Raw genomic sequence first — 16,249 nt, 5'->3', positions numbered from 1 at the left:
ATTATTTTATTTAATTTTAACTTAGATAAATCAATTATTTTATTTAATTTAATTTTATTTTATTTAATTTTATTTAATTTTAACTTAGTTGTGACTCAACATCGACTACTAGTGACTGATATAGCCTTCATAAATAAGCTGACTGTTCGAGAGAAGAAAGGTACACCGAGAATTCGATGGGGAAATTTGAAGGACGAAAATCTCCTTCTGTTTAAGGATAAACTCATACTGCATACGCGGGCTCGACTAAATGGGGACTCAACTCATATATGGGAAGCTATGGAGACAAAGATCATCCAAGTAGCAAAGGAGACTCTCGGGGTCACAACAGGAAAGTCAAGTGGGCATAAGGAGTCTTGGTGGTGGAATGACGCAGTGCAAGACAAGATAAGGGACAAACAAGGATGTTTTAGGGAGCTAATGAGGTGCACGAATGAGGAGGAGAGAGTGGATTTGAGGGACAACTACAAAACGGCCAAGATAGAGGCAAAGAAGGCAGTGGCGGAAGCAAAGAAGGCGGCCTTTAAACGGATGTATGAAAGTCTAGAAACAAAAGAGGGGGAACATGCTATGTTTAAGATTGCCAAAGCCAGGGAGCGTAGAAGGCAAGATCTAGGACCGGTGAAGTTCATAAAGGATACAGATGGGCATGTACTGGTCAAGGAGCAGGACATCAAGCTAAGATGGCAAACCTACTTCCACAATCTTTTTAACAATGGGAGAGCTTACCAAGAAGAACATGACAACACAAACTTTCATCGACAACAATCGAATAACTGCTACTGCCGACGGATCACACGAGAAGAGGTGAAGGACGCACTTAGGAGGATGGGAAGGTCTAAGGCGGTTGGCCCAGACAACATACCCATCGAGGTGTGGAAGTGTCTGGGGGAGGAAGGAGTCATGTGGTTAACTACTCTGTTCAATAGTATTCTCAAATCAGGTAAGATGCCAGACCAGTGGAGGAGCAGCGTTGTAGTTCCTATCTATAAGAACAAAGGAGACGCCCAATGTTGTGGTAACTACCGAGGAATCAAACTACTAAGTCATACTATGAAGCTATGGGAAAGAGTGATTGAGATTAGACTTAGACGAGAAACTCAGGTTACGGTCAACCAATTTGGCTTCATGCCGGGGCGTTCCACCACAGAGGCAATACACCTTATAAGAAGATTAATGGAAAAGTATAGGGAGAAGAAGCGTGATCTACATATGGTGTTTATTGACCTAGAAAAGGCCTACGACAGTGTGCCACGACAGGTGCTCTGGGAGTGCTTGGAGGGTAGAAGAGTGCCCAGGAAATACATAGAGATAATTATGGATATGTATACCAGGAGTGAAACAAGTGTCCGTGCGCCAGTGGGGGATACTGATTTCTTTCCTGTAGAGGTAGGTCTTCACCAGGGGTCAGCGTTGAGCCCGTTTCTTTTTGCAGTAGTCTTGGATGAGTTGTCAAAGTCGATTCAGGGGACTCTCCCGTGGTGCATGATGTTCGCAGACGATATTGTGTTACTTGCTGAGAAAAAACAAGATCTAAACATGAGGCTTGAGGAGTGGCGAACAACCTTAGAGACAAAAGGTTTAAAGATTAGCCGATCTAAGACGGAGTACCTACACTGTGATTTTGGTGAGATAAACGACAGTGAAGACGCACACATCACAATTGAAGGGCAGGTGGTCCCGCAGGTAACGAAGTTCAAGTATTTAGGATCATTTGTACAGAGCGACGGGGAATTAGACAGTGATGTGACCCACCGAGTTCAGGTAGGATGGTGTAGATGGAAAGCAGCCACAGGTATATTATGCGACAAGAGTTTCCCGACTAATCTGAAGGGAAAATTCTATAGGGTGGCAGTTAGACCTGCAATGCTATATGGAACAGATTGTTGGGCCATCAAGAAGGCACAAGTGCGGAAGATGGAGGTAGCAGAAATGAGAATGCTACGTTGGATGTGTGGGCACACAAGGCTAGACAGAATAAGAAACGTTGTGCTTCGCGAGAGATTAGGGGTGGCGAACATAGCAGACAAGATAAGAGAGTGGAGATTGAGATGGTTTGGACATGTAAAGAGAAGACAGACGACGAATCCTGTTAGATCCGTAGAAAACATTACTATAGAGGGGAGGAGGGGTAGAGGACGACCGAAATTGACTTGGGATGAGAGGATTAGGCATGATTTGATAGACCTAAACCTCTTCGAGGACATGGTTGAGGATAGGAATTCGTGGAGAAGTAGAATTAAGGTTAAGGATTTTTAGAGAGAATTGAATACCTTAGGGCTTAGACTTAACTTATTTAGGTCACATACCATAATGGTATTTCCCTTACATATTTTATTATTATTATTAGCTTTTATATTGCGGTTAAACTGTGACCTTTTATTAATATTATTATAATTAGTAGTAGTTTTTTATATAGCTGTTAAACTTTGATTTCCTTTTTTTTGCTTCATACACATGTTCTTAGAGCCGAGGGTCTCTCTGGAAGCCACCTCTTTATTCCTTTGGATAGAGGTACGGTGTGCCTACATCCCACCCTCCCCAGACCCTACCTATAGCTCTGCTGTCGGTGGGATTTTACTGGGTATGATTGATTGATTGATTGATTAGATAAATCAATTAAATTAAATATTACTCAAATAAAACCAGTTAACTTAAATAAAAATCAACGAAGAACCCACGTCTCGATGATCGAATACCTTAACGTGTTTTCCTTTTAAAAACACTTAACTTAAATGAATTAAATAATATGTAAAATTGAATAGTAAAATCTTTTTGATATTTTGATATTTTTGACGTAAAAATAATATTTACAAAAGAAATATTCGAAAAGAAAAACATAGAATGGAAAATATTTTTGTGTTTTTGTAGGGTTTTTCAAAAGCAGTACATATTTTTGGATTTTTAATGAGTTTGAGCAGAGAATCATATTGACCAGATTGCCTTCCATCATAGTTTTATATTTCAGCGATATTATGACTGGCGTTAAGTCGGTCATTGGTATTGTTGTCCACCTAAATCTAAAACAAACCTTCAAGTGTTTTTGTGATATGATTAATGGTTCAATTAAAGCACAAAATATCAGAAACTATCAGCTTCTAATCTCAATTCAAGCTTAATTTGATTTTTACCAAATCACCCCAACTGGACTTAAACCATTATATTGCTTGATCAAAATTTGAATTTTATAAAGATTTATGAGCAATGCATTGAGTTTCCTTTACCATGAGTGAATATGCACGAGTCCATCTGTCGGCTTAGATACATTGTATCCCCTGGGGTCCGTTTCTTAATGGTATTGAGGCGCGCGCAAGGGAGGAACAATGTAACACCCCGTAACCGCAGCGGAAACGTAAACGGGATGCAACAGACACCTCTGATATCAACCACATTGCTTATAAAGAAAACTGAATACATTAATATACTTCAAAATTACATTGTCTCGTATTTCATTACCGTCTAGGTGATACACACATCATACAATACGATACATAATTCTATTTATTATAATGTATCCTAACATTCCGCACGCAAATCTTACACACATCAAGCACTTAGCACGTAAGCAATCACTTCATCTTAGTTGTACCTGAAAAGCATGTGAGAAAACGGGTCAACTACGAATAGTTGGTGAGTTTCACAATTTGAGTAAACCATGATAAATCCATATCAAAATATAATATTATCTGGGGACACTTTAACCCAGTACTGTACTCATTCCGGGGGCAATGTTAACCCAGAATTACGATGTAATTATGCTGAGCCCACAAGTGAAACCTCTGACTATCACACACAACCCCCGTGGCATATCCCCCGCCCACAGGCCCGTGGCATATCCCCCGCCCACGGAACTGCCCCAAACCGCTATGTCTAACATTACATAGCAAAATAAATAACAACAAAATAGACATGTGCAACTGGCTGGGAAACATCAGCAAATCCATGCCGGACCAGTTGGGTTTGTCAAACCAATAGTACTATCCACACTCTACCGGCTTTCAGTTAATCACTCGTGTTCCGGGGCCTTAGAATGTTAGCAACTCAGACAATTACCATCTTAGTACATTTCCGTACGATTCCCGTACAATAAAAATATATAAATCCACGCAAATCCATGGGTTCAGTATGTACTTAAACATTTCAGTAGTAACATGCTTCCGACCCCGAGAAAATATTAAAAAACAATTCAGAAAAAAAAGGGGCTCGTGAAACTCACCTTAGCACATGCAAGCAGGTAACAACAATCATTATCAATTAACACGTCCAATTTGTAATATGATCCCTACGATCGTTATTATACACTCATTATTAATATAACTTTAACCAAGTTAACCGGTACATCTGGGGACACTGTCCACCCAGTACTGTACCCATTCCGGGGGCAAGGTTAACCCAGAAACACTTCTCCGGACTCAGATTGTGATGTCGTTTAGAGTTCAACAGTCAAATTTTCTAATAGCTTGTTTTCCCCGTTTTGCGTGCCTAGCATGGTTACCCGTTTTTATGTTTCAAAAAAATTGAGTTTGGTCACACACAACCCGAAAATAGTGGTTGACTGATAATTTAGTTTAAGTTGTGAAATTAGAATTCAGTTTAGACGCCCCGATTGGCCGAGGGACCCGTTTCCGTATTTGGCGTACCGGAAACTGTTAAATCGGTTAAAAATACCCAAATCATCCGAATTATTTTCGTATGATTCATTTTTACTTGTTTAACTCAATTATATGAAAATAGTTCATTTTTAGGGTTTTTATACACCAGTCAGTTCGTTTAGACGAACTTTACCGGTTTACGCGTTTTAACTTTAAAAGTTTGATAATTAGCACAAATAATTATCCGTTTAATCTCGGATCTTGAAATTTTGCACAAAACACTTTTTGACAGTGGGGAATTTTATAAAAATATTTCCAGAATTAATTTTTATATTTAAAATTTATTTATCTATTTTTAAACACCATTTAAACACTAAATATGTCGTAAATACCAAACGATCTTAGAAAAATCCCAAATTTTTCCTGGATGTCCCCTGCCATCCACATAGTCCCATGTAATTTTCTTTCCAGAACCAAAATCTTCTTTTACATACCATTTTCACTAAAACCGAGCTAGAAAACCCTAGAACTCGTTTAACCGAAAAGCCTACTTAGACTTCTCCAACTGACCTCAAATTTTGTGTGTGACTTATACATGATATAAAAAGCTTATCTGCAATTTTCCAGAATTTTTGCATGATATTTAACTATTTTTCACCATTTTTGGCCAAAACCGAGCATTAAATTCACCTAATATTAATCCTTTATCCAAAAATTACCAAAAATTCACAGAACTCTTATTTTCATGTGTAGAACACCTCTGTAAAATTTCATGACCTAACTCTAAAGCATCAACAATCTGTCCAAATTTCCCCAAACCGAACATAACCGAATATACCTTTCGTTTTCCGCCACTACAAGCTACAAACTCGTCTTTCCGCCTTATCTACCACTAAATACAGAACCTACAACCAACATACCACAATACCAAGCAAGTCACACTCACGATCAAGCCATTTCTTTCATGGTTACGGTTATGATACAAAAACAAAGATTTACCCCGTAAAAATTCGTTTTTGATTCGTTTAACTCCTTTCTTGGACCAAGATCCCTTGTATAACCCGTATACATCACTTGATCACGCAAGAATCGGTTTTCATCTTAGAAACATCATTTTCTTGCAAACAAACTCAAGAAACGAAGATGAACACGTGATTAACTCGATTCTTTACCTTGTTTTATTGCCAAAAAATCTCGGTTTTGGATCATGATTTTGAGAGGAGATGAAGAATGTTGGTTACCTTGATGAAAAAAAAAAATGAAATAATGGGGAAGACCCCTTGGGCCGATCGGACTATGTGGGGGGTGGGGTGGGACCCACCTCTCCATTCTAGGCCACACAATTGGATTCCCGTAATCCGGATAATGTTTTGGATAATCTGGTTCAGTTCGTTTTTCGGTTAAATGTTTTATTCGGCTTAAAACGAGGCTAAAACGGTCGTTTTTCGGCTAAAAATTGAAATTTATATAAAACCGATTTAAAAACTTTAAAAACTTAAACCATGACATTTATTAACTTAAAACATCATATCATTAATTATCGCGCATCTTTTTCGGCTTGATCGATCATCTCTTGCTCGGTTTGGTATTAAAGGTTTCGTTTAATGTACCGACGTACCATTAAATCGAAATTCTTTTTCTATGCCGTACTTTACTTATCCCGAAGCATTAATGCTTCGTAACATCACTAAATATTATAGATATCGTCTATAATTGAACCCTCGATACGTTCGGGTTTCAATAATTATCGATCGATTAATCGCATATTCAATGCGGTGAATTATATATTCACGTACAATCAATACAATGAACCATGTATTCTCGTATAATTACCATGGTAACTCATGTACCCGACATTAAATATGACGTAACTATCGTCTACTGGTTAGGGTATCCCTGGTTTCGTCGGAATCGTTACAAACAATGTATGACTAATAGCGGATTTTGATCAAGTCAGTAATTTGGATTGTACGAGGTACAGCAGTGATCAAGTTTAATGACTTTGGGTTTTCTATAAAAGCGAATGAAATATTCATGCATATGAATACACAGATGATTAATCCGCATAAAGACTCACAGTGTCCAGAAGCTCAATGCTTGTTAGTTGCTTTATTTTATTTTTGGGTGATCAAACAAGTATAAGGCTTGAGTATGACAGGTTATTACATTTCAGTCATCCTCACCGAGATTTTTGCTAGAGACTAACACCTCTTTCAATTTGACATTTCTTTATGTTTATATCACATACTTTACTCTAAAAGTTTGTTTAAGACCTACCAATGCACCAATGCAATTAAGCACATAGTGTTTTAAGCTTATTTCTTGCTGGATATGGGGTCAAAATAATCAATGTACTATCATTTTCTCTTTTTTCTTCAAAAACTCAAAATCTTGAGGAGCATAAAACAAAAATAAATTTAATCGCCCAATTAAATTAAGTTTATAAAGGAATGGCTAACCTATGAATTCAACATGTGAATAATAGGACCAAAACATGCAAGCATACTCCACAACTTAAATAACCGACATAATTTTCAGCGAGAAAATTAAGTAAAAACGCATAACGAACGCCCCAACTACTTTCCATTATCAGGTGAATGGCTATCCCGAAAGTTTACAAGTAAATATCAGGACCAAACATATATACAAGTACATGCCCTTCAAATATGAGTAATTGATATACTTTTCAGCGAACGTATGCAAAAATCTTTTTTAGTTTTTCTCTATACATACATAAAACACAATCTTTTTGTCTTTTTCGATTTTCCAATTTTTCTGTACAAACTGAAAATACAATATTTTTGTCTTTTTCAAAGTTTTATAATGTTTTTGCATTTTTCAAAATATTTAAAATAATGACAAGAAAAGCACAATATTTTTTATTTTTCTAATTTTTCAATGTTTTTGACCATTTTTAATATTTTTAAATGTTTTTGGATTTTATCTATACACACGAAAAGCAAAATCCTTTTGTATTTTCTATTTTTCACCCCCTAAAACCCAAAATAAAATAAATTTTAAAAATAAAACAAATAAAAATAAACGGAAAAGAAAGATAGTTATCCTTGTTCCAGAAGATAAGCAAGGGTCTTCAATCCATTTAAACCAAGCGAAAAATGAAATCGAGTTTGGTCAAAAGCTTTGGTAAATAGATCGGTTTTCTGAAAATCAGTATGTACTTTCTCAAGGTCGATTAATTTCTTCTCAAAGCAATCCGTATGAAATGATATCGAATTTCTATATGTTTTGTTTTAGAATGTTGTACGGGATTCTTTGTTATACTTATGGCGGCAGAGTTATCAATCAAAATAGGAGTAGTAAGAAACTTCAAACTGTAGTCGCGCAGATGTTGTTGAATCCATAAAACCTGGGAATAGCAACTCGAGGCAGCAACATATTCTGCTTCAGCGATTGAAGTAGAGACCATTGTCTGCTTCTTACACTGCCAGGAAACAAGCCGGTTTCCTAAGAATTGACACCATGCCGTGGTTGATTTGAAGTTGATCGAGCAACCTCCGTAGTCCGAGTCTGAAAAGGCAGTAAGCTCAAAGTTATCGTCCTTGGGGTACCATAACCCGATGTCTGGATTTCCCCTCAGATACAGAAGAATTCGCTTGACCGCAGCTAGATGAGTCACTCGTGGACTTGCTTGAAACCTAGCACAAAGACAAATAGCAAACATAATATCGGGGCGAGAAGCCGTTAGATACATTAAAGATCCGATCATAGCATGATAGAGGGTAGGATCAACGGTATCCTCCAATTCATCCGGTGATAAATTGTGACCCACGGGGAGAGGAGTTGAAAGGATTTTTCTGGCAGATATCTTGAATCGGCTCAAGACATCGTTCACATATTTGGTCTGGTGAATAAAGATTCCTTTAGAAGACTGGTGAACTTGCAACCCTAGAAAGAAATTCATCTCTCCCATCGAGCTCATTTCGATATTCGTTTGCATTGATTTCTCGAACTCCTTACATAACTTGTCGTTTGTAGACCCAAAAATAATATCGTCGACATAAATCTGAACTAGGAGAAGATCATCACCAACAGTCTTATGAAATAAAGTGCAATCGACAGTCCCTCGCTTGAAGCCGTTATCAGTCAGATGGTCGGCGAGCGTGCCATACCAAGCTCTCGGGGCTTGATGTAGACCATACATGGGCTTTTTTAATCGGTAAACTCGGTCCGGATAATCAAGATCTTCAAAGCCAGGAGGTTGTAAAACGAACACTTCTTCTTGTAGTTCACCATTGAGAAAAGCACTTTTAACATCTATTTTATAGACCTTGATATTCTTATAAGCAGCATACGCCAGAAAGATTCGAATAGATTCCAATCTTGCAACCGGAGCATACACTTCAGTGTAGTCAATACCCTCTTGCTGATGAAAACCTTGCACCACTAATCGTGCCTTGTTCCGTACGATCACCCCTGGATCGTCTTTCTTACATTTAAATACCCACTTAGTCGGAATAGCTTTCTTGACTCTAGCGGGTTTGTCGATTAAATCCCAAACACCTAAACGTGCAAATTGTTGTAATTATTCTTGCATGGATTCTACCAAAGAAGGATCTTGAAGTGCCATACGAGGCGTCGTTGGCACAACTTGGGATAGAAAGCAAGTGAATTTAGCAACATTGACAATTCCAGAAGAGTGTAAATCTGCATAAGCACACAATACGTTATTCTCACTGACGAAGCAACTTGATGACGTGTTTGGACGCCCACATCAAGTTCTCCAATGATTTTTTCCTGTGGAAGATAATTATGAATCCGAAGAGTGGGATTCTCAGGAACAACAACATTGTCAAATAAATTAGTGTAATGTTCATCAAGTTCATGAGATGAAACATCACTGTCAAGTTCAATAATCAAATCATTAACTTGATTGTCATCAGAAGAAGTAGATACATTATCAAAAGTAGCTGGAGACACATCACATAGATTTTCAGTTGGAGCAATAGGTGGAGCCTCAACATCATTAGAACTTGAAAATCTTGGAATAGCCAAATGATCTTCAAAGTATGCTCGAACCAGGTCGTCATCTAAGTTCTCAGTTGATGGAGTAAATGAATTAAATAGGCCATCATAACCAAACATCCAGTCGGGACCTTTCCCTTGAGGAGTTGTGGTGTACTTTTGACAGTCCACATGATACCATTCCTCAACACAACCAGAAGTGACATTAAATACCCTTTTCTTTGGAGATGAATACCCTAAGAAATATCCTTCAATGGCTTTTTCTTCAAACTTACTCACATCCTTCTTCAGCATCGTACAAGGATACCCAAATGGTTCCAAATACTTTAAGTTAGGCTTTTGATTGTCTTCTTGTGTCGTTTAACAGTTAGTACCCGATTAAGCGTATAACAAGCTGTATTCACCGCCTCATTCAAGAATTGGACAGGAAGCTTAGAATCAGCAAGTATAGTTCTTGCGGCTTCAATCAAAGTTCTATTCTTCCTTTCAGCAACACCGTTCTGTTGTGGTACATAGGGTGCACTGTATTCGCGGTGAATTCCTTTTTGAATACAAAAGAAATCCAATACAGTGTTCTTAAATTCAGTACCATTATAACATCGAATTCTCCTCACCTTTTGTTTGTATAGTGATTCGATTTTAGTGATTAGGTTTTGTACCAGAACAGGTGTTTGATCCTTTGAACTCATAAATAATACCCATGAGTATCTTGAATAATCATCGGTAACAATGAGACAATACCAATCTCCATAGATACTAGCACGATTCACAGGACCAAAAAGATCCATATGAAGTCGTTCAAAAGGAGTATTAATGGAATTCAATAACTTAGATGGGTGTGAATTTTTCTTCTGCTTGCCCTTCTTGCACGCAACGCAGTGATCAGATAACTTAAAGTTCTTCAACGAAACACCCTCAACTAATTCATTCGCCATTAAATAATTCATCTTTCGAACATGTTTGTGACCCATTCTACGATGCCATAGAATAGAGTCTTTCTCGGTTGCTTTTGAGACAAAACATGTTTCGATAGACGTTGATACTTTATAACTCATATTTAAGACATAAATATCATTTGACCGAGGTGATCGCATGACAACCATGTCCACGGGAATCACATATCCCGGTTTCAAAATCAGACACTCTATATCAGTAAATACCGTGGTGTACTTCTTGTCACATATTTGCGACACACTCAATAAATTATGGTCCACCTTGTCACAGTAATTGACCTTTTCAAATAAAATGTGACCATTTGAAACTTCACCCTCTTGTGTTATCATGCCCCCAGAATTCCTAGCAAACGCCACATAACCCCCTTGAATATTTCTCACATTTGTTAAGAGGTCGATATTTCCAGTGATATGCCGAGAACATCCACTATCCATTATCCAGTTTTCACCAGACACGGTCTTGGATGTACCCTACGCACAAAGTAAAAGTGATTAGTTCAAAAAGGCAGCCCGGGCCTCAGTCTTGGGCACCTTTTGAGTTTCTCTTGGAACATTAACTTGAACTGAATTCAATTGTTGTTTAACAACTTGAGAATAAGTTACCGGCTTCTTAGACTTTCGTCTTAGATAAGCATCTTGAACGACATTTGAATTCACGTTCTTACATGTAGGCTCAGTTGGCACAAACTTTGGTTTAACTTGACCATGTGTTTCATTTACATGAATTACCTTACAGGGATTCATGTTTGAAAATATGATGTGAGTATCATCATCACACGACACAGATTGTTTCAGAATCTCCTTTATCAAAGGAACTGGTTTTGAATGGTCCTTGACAAATGGATGAAAATTCTGTGATTTCTGACGACCACAGTTTCTCACCATATGACCTTGTTGTCCACAAAAAAAGCAACTTCGCATGTCCACACGATCATGTTGAGGTTTGGCAAAAAGAGATGCAACAGAAGGTTGATGATTCACATTTTTAGTGAAACTCTTGGCCAAATCATCAGACGATACAGACTTCTTTTTCAGATAAAAGTCAAGATTAGAGCTATTTGAAAAACTTTGCAATGTATCGGTTCCAGTGGATTTCACAAACTGAACTTTCTTAGCATTTTTTAATACTTGTTTAGCTCTAACCAATGGGTCTGATGAGTTTGATGTTTTGGCACAAGCATATTAACGTTCAAGGCCTTGTAGCTTGTTAGTTTCATTGTAAAAGACACTTTCGATCAGTTTCGGTTTTGATAATACTAATCGGAATGTCTTTTTCTGTGAACATTGTACTCAGTCCCTTTAACTTAAAAACACGAGAAGATGATGGATTAGAAGCAGTAGGATTGATAAAACGCATCAAGTCGTCATCAGAAATTTTAGGCTTTTCTGGCTTCTTAGCCTTCACGGGTTTAACCTTAACTTGGTTTTCTTTTCTCACATGAGTTGTGTGTGAACCATACACAGATTCCTCAAATTCATGAGGTTCACAAAGAATGTGATTAGAACTTGGAATGTTCTCGTTTTTGTGTACAACCTCAGGTTCAAACACATCCTCAGTAATCACTTGTCAACATTTTCAACAAAGACATTGTTGCTTTCTACATGAGGTTTTTGAGTTGCAGGTTGGGCTTTAACAGTTTCAGGTTTAACTGGTTTAGATTTTTCATAAATCACAGGTTCTTTCACAATCACATCTTCTTCTCTTTTAGCGAAAGGATTTTCTTTATAATCATTGTGAAAAGGTGGTGGAATTTCAACAAAACCTATACCTTTCTTTGAATCTTTTTGCTTACTAGATACTTCGATTATTTCGTTTAGCAAAAAGGAAGAATTTCTGAATTTTCCCAACTTGTTCTTTAACTCAAGAACCTCATTATCAAGCTCGGTTATCTTTGAACGATGTTTCAAAATTTCTCGAAACTTTTGATTATTAATTGTCATTTTCACAGATAACTCAGCCTTGAGACCATGGTTACTTGTCGACAAAGCTTCAATATTCTCTCGAGATCTCATTTGAGATTCAAGAGATTGTCGATAATTATCCTTTAATGAGCAATTTCTCTCACTAAATTATCATTATGATTCTTTAAAGACTCTAACTTAGGTTTGCTAGTCTCACATTCAACACGAGTTACTTTAACAGACGAAGTAGCAGAGATAGAATGACTAACCTCATTGATCTTAGCCATGAAAGCAAACGTGGTTGGAATATTTACACATGAATCATCAGAGTCCGATTCAGTGTCATTATCAGACGATAACTCACTTCCACTTGCATCTTGAAACACATCATTTGTCTTGAACATGACCAAATTGGCTTGATTGTCATTACACAGTAATCGTTGTGACCAATCAGTCCCATCAGTTAACATTTCTTGTGACACATAAGTAGACGGTTTCTTTTCAGCATCATCACCTCGTGGTGTAGAAGAACTTTGGTTTTGACCACGAGGACCAGTATACTCCTTTTTCAGCTTATCACATTCTTTTGCAAAATGCCCAAATTCCTGGAAATTATAACATTTGACTTTCAGTTTATCAAATCCCAACTTCTTGTTTAAAGCGGGGAGATATTTGCCAGTCCTTTGCATAAAAGTTTTAACTTTACGGACAATCATTGCCATATTCCACTTCAAATCCATACTCTCTAAGTCATCCGGATCAATCTGATCATAGTCTTCATCAGTCAAATCACTTGTGGCTATCTTACTACTCACCAAATTCTCATAGGAAGACATGAAGGCTGTCAGAAAAGCAAAGTTTTGTTCAGCTTCCTTCATGTTTACAGTCGGTGGTGGAGAGAATTGATTTGTAGTAGATGAATTTCCAGATCTAACAGAAGCACCAGGTGATCCGAATTACCAGCAGTGTAGAAACATGCTCTTGGATCACTATAGATGGTTGTTGCATTCTCACTTGCATTTTGTGTAAGAAATGCAGTGATTGGTGAAATGGTTGAACTTAAAGGCATGCTACCATCGTAAAAAGCAGGATCTTGACTCTCCTTGGAAGACTTTTGACATTTGAGATCATACTCTCTTGCTTCAATCTTTTGCATGAATTCGGATGCAGTTAAGTCTTCATTGTTGAAGTAATTGTTCTCTTTCAGAACCATCAAAAATGTAGAATAAGAACTCGGTAGTTCACTCTTGATAGTATCAATCTTATCAACCTTAGAAGTTTCTAGCTTCAAGTTATCCATCTCAGCTATCAAATGATTGAACCTTGTCGTCATCTCCTCAACAGTCTCACCCTTCAATAAATTAAAGTTTCTAAATTGAAACTTTAGAATGACTTTCTTGCTTTCAGCAGTGTTACCCATACTCCTCATACGAATATGTTGGAATAGTGAAGCAAAAGTTTTTATGCTACCCACTTAGTGAAAGATGTTTTCGGGTAAAGCCATTGTAAGAGTTGAGTAGGCTTTTATCTCAATCTCCAAGGCTTTCTTTTCTTCTTGTGAGTATTGAGAGATAGCTTTAGGTGTGTAAGCGATAGTCTCATCTCCAATCATAGGAACAGTGTAAACCTCATCCAATAAATATGAGCAGTCAGGGTGAACAGAACCCAAATGAGCACGAAAACGGGGTTCCCATTTAGCAAAATCGCTAAATTTCATTAATCGTGGATATTTTGGTTGTGAACCTATCTCGGTATCTAGTTGCAGCATTTGTTGCATTAACATATTTTGAGATGCCAAAGCATACATACCAGCCATGTTGTTAAATGACAATGTTTTCAAACTTCAAGGATTAAAGGTTAAAAATATATAAACGAACTGTGAACAGTGAAATTAACGAACTGTAAACAGTGGTTAACGAATCACAATTGACGAATTGATAGTTGTCCAAGTAACGAATCAGGAATAAGTTTTAATGAATCTGAAATGTTAACAAATCAGGATTGTTAATGAATCTGAAAGGTTAACGAATCTGAAAGGTTTTAACGAATTGGTCAACGAATCAAGTCAACGAATCAGATTAACAAATTTGATTTCAGAGTAACGAATCACGGAATAAATCTTAACGAATCACTTAGTAAACCTTAACGAATCACTTAACGAATTAAATGACGAATTAGCTACAATTGATAATGAATCAACTATAGCGAATTTGGTTGTTACAACGGTTGTAACAAACTTTGACAACTATTGCCACGTGGCAAAAGTTGTTGTAATTAAAGGTAAAGAATTAGACACGTGTCACACGTATTGAATGACACGAATCAGAAAATGTGACGAACTAGGTAACGAACTGATGAACAGTGCTTAACGAAAAAGCAATGTTAAACGAATCTTCAAATTCGTATGAATATCTTCAAATCTTCATCTGAGATGCCAAAGCATACATACCAGCCATGTTGTTAAATGACAATGTTTTCAAACTTCAAGGATTAAAGGTTAAAAATATATAAACGAACTGTGAACAGTGAAATTAACGAACTATAAACAGTGGTTAACGAATCACAATTGACGAATTGATAGTTGTCCAAGTAACGAATCAGGAATAAGTTTTAATGAATCTGAAATGTTAACAAATCAGGATTGTTAATGAATCTGAAAGGTTAACGAATCTGAAAGGTTTTAACGAATTGGTCAACGAATCAAGTCAACGAATCAGATTAACGAATTTGATTTCAGAGTAACGAATCACGGAATAAATCTTAACGAATCACTTAGTAAACCTTAACGAATCACTTAACGAATTAAATGACGAATTAGCTACAATTGATAATGAATCAACTATAGCGAATTTGGTTGTTACAACGGTTGTAACAAACTCTGAAAACTATTGCCACGTGGCAAAAGTTGTTGTAATTAAAGGTAACGAATTAGACACGTGTCACACGTATTGAATGACACGAATCAGAAAATGTGACGAACTAGGTAACGAACTGATGAACAGCGCTTAACGAAAAAGCAATGTTAAACGAATATTCAAATTCGTATGAATATCTTCAAATCTTCATCTGAGATTTCCAGATTTTGGCCAAACTAAGAACACAAATATGAAAACCCAGATTCGTAATACTTTATCAATACGAAACCAAATCGCACAAACCAACTACCAAATTACTCGGAATCATTACGCGAATCCAAATCAAGCAATTCCGTAACCAATTAACACTTAGCACAAATCCAATTGACCAAACACGATCCCCTGTTTTCGGTCACAAACAAGTCCAAACACAAACCACACAAATTCAATCCAATATCCAGTTCCTACTAACCACAACTTTTCAATACTTTAACATACTTAGATCCAGTCCAAATCAATCCATATCTCAATCAATTCACACTAAATCTGGTCAAAATCAAACCGAATATAAACTTATACCAAACTAACACTTAAACAGTCCTTAATAACGAATTAATTACCAAATCAAGAACAATCGAGCAACCGAAAGCTCTGATAACACTTGTGAATACCTCTAGAACAGATCTAAGATCTGATAGAGTGTAATTAACTGTAACGAATCTAGTTCATGATGCTCATATACAATTATGTATTAATGTTATATATTAAAATTGATTGTATATATATATATGTGTGTGTGTATGTATAATATTAAGATGAAGATTGAGATAGCAATTTGGCAGAGGTTCGATAATCTTAACTCAAAGCTTAAATTAAACAGTGTATGAAACACTATATATAGAAGACGGGTCTAGTTCGTTAACAATTCATAACAAACTAGACACCGACTTCGTTACAATACATT

The sequence above is a fragment of the Bidens hawaiensis genome, unplaced genomic scaffold (assembly GCF_021521415.1).
Source record: "Bidens hawaiensis isolate Kalapana, Puna unplaced genomic scaffold, B.hawaiensis_p1.1 tig00052127_1, whole genome shotgun sequence".
NCBI classification, from domain to species: Eukaryota; Viridiplantae; Streptophyta; class Magnoliopsida; order Asterales; family Asteraceae; genus Bidens; species Bidens hawaiensis.
The sequence above is the reverse complement of the archived record's forward strand: the minus strand, read 5'-3'. Positions refer to the sequence as shown.